At 31.2% G+C, this 4,662-nt stretch overlaps 1 long non-coding RNA gene across 1 annotated transcript; it reads right to left on the reverse strand.

Annotated features, from left to right (window-relative positions):
• Positions 1-451: 451 nt before the first annotated feature.
• LOC149139239 (uncharacterized) lies at positions 452-1,515 on the reverse strand. Its single transcript, XR_016264368.1, has 2 exons — positions 846-1,515; positions 452-736 (listed from the first exon to the last, which is right to left on the reverse strand). It is a non-coding gene; the product is annotated as an uncharacterized LOC149139239 (long non-coding RNA).
• Positions 1,516-4,662: the final 3,147 nt, after the last annotated feature.

Genomic DNA, 4,662 nt, shown 5'->3' on the forward strand with positions numbered 1-4,662 from the left:
GTTTTATTCACACAGGATGTTATATTAGATATTAAAATGTCTAGGCACATTTTGTCACAAATGAATGGACAAATATAGGACAGAACAAGATATTGAAGCAAATGCACATGCACTGTAAAAATGCTGATTATATATAGTGTTTTTTATTTCATATATAAAAACAGTGAATCTGGTTTGAATACAGAAAATGAGATTCGGTCCATTATTTCTTTCTCTAAGAAAGTAATAGGCATTCTAAATTGATATCGGCCGTTCTTTCTTCTATAGCTACACGCTAGTATGTGCAGATTTAGGCAAAAGAAAAGAGAGATATTATTATTAAAAGGATCTATATATCCTTCCCTAGAAACTAAATGCTTCTTTCCCCTCCCTCTCTCCAATTTTCGCTTGCTCCCATATTAGGATGTGGGCAACCGGTGTTGGAGCCCAGGCCCCTCTTTACCACCGATCCTTACGAGTCCATAGCGGATTCGAATACAGCCGTGTCCTTCTCTAAATGGAGTGGAGTTACCCACAGCAACCGTCATCCAATGGACAAAATTATTGCCCTAAAACTCACAGCTATGGATCTGCACGACCCCATTTGATCTCCTCCTCCCAACACTTTGTCATTTCTCCTCTCACTTGATAATTAAGGAAACAAATTCCTCTTCAGCTATAGATTACCTCTCCTCTGTCCCATATCTACATCCGCATCAACGAAAAGAGAGAATCCGAAGCTCTAATCCCCACGGTCCTGCAAGTGGACAAGATGCACATCAACATCAATAAAAAGCAGCAAACCCTAAAATCTCAAACTTCCAGAAATGAAAACAAGAATACAATTTTGTGTCAAGACCGCAAACCTAAGCCTCGGCGTGGTAGAGATCACTTTTCGCCCGGTTCCTCTGTATCGCCACCACAGAACACGTGAGAATCCGTCTCATATTTGGAAAAATCAAGCAAGCGGAGGAACGACAAATTGCCAAGAGGAGGAGAAAGTGGGACCGTGAAGATCCATAGATGTGAGTTTGACGGCAACTAATCTCTCCCTTGGATAACCGCTGCTGTAGGTTACGCCACTCCAGTTGCACAAGGACGCGGCCTCGCTCTAATCTGCATGGACTCTCAAGGATCACCGGTGATGAGGGAACCGGAATCCAACAGTGGCCGCTCAAGATCTTGATATGGGTAAGCGAGGGAAGAAGAAGAGAGAAAAAAAGGGAAAGAAGAGAAACATCGTATAGCGAGCGAGTGTTTAGATGAAGTAATGAAGTAATGCAAATTTATATAGAAAAATTAAAAAATGGATGTTTGCATTTCGTGGGTCAGTCTAGAGATACGGAGAAAGGCATAAAAGTATGGAAATCAATATAAACAGGGTGGCGTCCTTCAAGTAAAATAATAGAATATGTATGTTTCCTTTTATGGGGTTACACTAGCGGACATGTCCCTCGGGATTCCCAGGTAGTCCAAACAGGGTACAAGCACCGACTCTGAACATAGTAAAGACAGGAAGAAGTTATGATAATTTGATGGGGGAGTGAATGAATAAAAAATGTTTGGCAAGTGGGAGGTGTTTAATTTAATGGCATTGAATCAGTAAATAATGTTTGGTGAGTGGAAAGCCCGAGTAGTCATGAGTGATAAATTGATGGGGAGTAAATGAATAAAATAATGTTTGGCAAGTGGGAGGTCTTTAGTTTTTTAACATTGAATCAATAAATAATGTTTGGCATGTCACAATCTGCAGCCATATCAAAAGTTGAGTGATAATTTGATTGGGAGTGAATGAATAAATAATGCTTGGCAAGTGGGAGGCGTTTAATTTGTTGGCCGTGAATCAATAAATAATGGTTGGCACGACGGAAGCTTCAGGCAGGCATATCAAAAGTTGTTCTCATCCGTTGCCACGTTGCTTTACGTCCACCGCAAGTTATTTGCCTAGCTCCCACCTATATATATTATATTATATTTTCAAAATATTTAAAATGTTGTGTAATTTTTGTTTTAAAGAAATAATAATGTTTTTTTAGTAAGATTAAATTGGTTTATTGAAGCTAAAATGAGTAAGGAGTTATTTAGAATTATTGGATTAAAGGATTCATAGGGTTTATTTGTAATAAATCTTTTGAAACTAGGATCTATTTCGAGTACATGCCAAGGATAGTAAGTTTTTGAGAGTGTTTTTCATTATAGTTTTTTTGTTTGGTTATTTTAATATGTGAAATATTTTTATTTCAACCAGTTTTGAGAATTGACCCATATCAATTTCAATTTTACTGTAGAGTTTATAAGAATTAATTATTATTTTATTTATTATTTATTTTTATTTTTATGAAATTTTAAAAATATTTTTTTGGAAAAAAGTTATCACTTTTTATATTATGTTAATATATTAATTTAAAATAAATTTAATTTAAAATAAATTTAATTAAAATTAAAATTTAAGAAATATTTTATGTTTTATGTTATTTAACTTATTCTTATATGTTCCCTATATAATTATAGTTTTGATTAAAAAACTCTGTAAGAAAAAGTTATAACATAAGAAACATTTTCTTTAATTTGAATTATTGAATGTAAATTAAAAAATATTGCAACTCCAAATTAAAAGTTTATAATAATATTGCTGACCAATAAAATATTAAAATCAATAAACATTAGATACCTAGATATATCAATATTTGTATGGAAGTATGGAAGTGCGAATTGAAAAGTTGGAGACCTCCTTGCCGCATAAAAGAATAAATTTATTAATATTCCTCCTTTGAGGGAAATGGTTGTTAATGAACTTGAATGGAGAGTTGAAGCAACTTCATGATTAATTATATGAATATTTGACATGTAAATTATGGTAATACATTTGTTAGTGTAAGATCAAGCAAGAAATAAGATAATTTCATGATTCTTTTATATACCCAAAACATTAATCAAAATGAAAAAAATACAGCTCTAAACCAAAAATATTTGTAATCTTCTGAGAAATAATTTTTTAATAAAAATGATTAGAGTAGAGAAAAATAAAAATAAAAATAAATATAAAAAAAAATAACAATATTGTCCAATGTGCAAATTTAATTTAAGAATTAAGCACTCTTGGTTGACGGATAAGAAGCAATGAATATTGGGATTTGCCCCTCGAAAGAGATTTTTGTTAATAAAAAACAAATGGAGAAATGAGACCAAATTTTAAATTTGTTAATAAAAACCAAATGGAGAAATGAAACAAAATTCTAAATTTTCTGAAACATTAATTCAGTTAAGTAGGTGATACCTCAAATTCTAAAAGTAGGTATTCCCAACGGAACTTTCTCTCGAGAAATGAATTGATGTCAAAAGGAAGAAACGTAGTAAACAGGGTTTGAGCATTATTTCCCCATTACGTTTAAAATATGTTTCCCTGGATTATATTACTTATTTTTTAAATATATATTCATAAATTTTATTATATTTCTTTTATGAATGATATTTTAGAATGTGATCTTCTTTCTTTTGATCAATGAGAAATTGCGGTTTTTGTTTTTATTTTTTATTTATGTGAAAATTATAATTATAATTATATAAATATATGAAAATTTTATCACAACTTAATTGGTAGGTAGTAATAATAATATTCATTATTTATTGAGATTTATAAATTTAATCTAATTTAATAATATTATTTTAAGGAAAACTACACTACCTGAAATGACTCATTGGTCATTCATAGTGGAGTATAATTCCACTCTTAGATGCCTTGGGTTTTAGGAAATTAACTTGTTTCTTGATGTCTCGGGAATACAAGCCTTTTAGTCAATAAGAAATAGTTTTAGATTTTGCTATAGGGCCAAAAGGTAATTTTAGATGAGATAGTATAACTTGCAAGATGGCCAACTTCTCTTGTAGTCATCATTGAGGCTTCCTCTAGTGGATTCATGTGCCTTCTAATGGTGTCTAGCCTTAGTGCTTGACAAGAGACTAAACATTACCTCTAGTTGTTGTTTAACCTCTTTCCAAGGAAAAAGTAGAAAAATATATTATTTATATGAAATTAATATTCTAAACTATAAAAGTGATGAAAAATATTTATTAGATTAATCATATTGATAATATAGAGGTATGTGTGGAAGAATATTTTGTAGTAAAAGAGTTTAATCACATGTTGTGGTGAAGATTAAAATGAGCTTTTAGAATTTTTAAATAAAGAAGATGTCATGAATCAAACTCCACAAATAGCATAATAAAATAAGTAACTCCACACTTTCTCAGCGTCAAAGAGAGTCAACCAATGATAAACTAGTGCAAAAGGAACATCCTTTTACAATATATATATAATGCATAAGACAAGATACTTAAACAAAGGAATCTTCAATAATAAAATAATGTGATTATGATGTAACCTACCGTTAAGCTAATTTAACCATAACTAATTAATGAATAAGGAATGAGGGGAAGGAGTGCACATGACGACCTTAATAGGAAATGAAATAGAGGAAGAATATGTACACCACAAAGAGGTAGAGGAAGTTACCCTAAGGTCTATATTTTGTTTAAGGGACATAACTATCATTTTGGAAAGGATATATGGTCTATATTTTGTTTAAGGGACACAATTATCATTTTGCAAAGGATTTAAGGAATATATTTGGAATAGATTGAAGAGATAAATAAGGGAATAAGGGAAATTTTTGACATTAAAAA

The sequence above is a fragment of the Pinus tabuliformis genome, chromosome X, assembly GCF_031772625.1.
Source record: "Pinus tabuliformis cultivar Carrire ecotype Pingquan chromosome X, CPIR1, whole genome shotgun sequence".
In the NCBI taxonomy this organism is placed as follows: Eukaryota; Viridiplantae; Streptophyta; class Pinopsida; order Pinales; family Pinaceae; genus Pinus; species Pinus tabuliformis.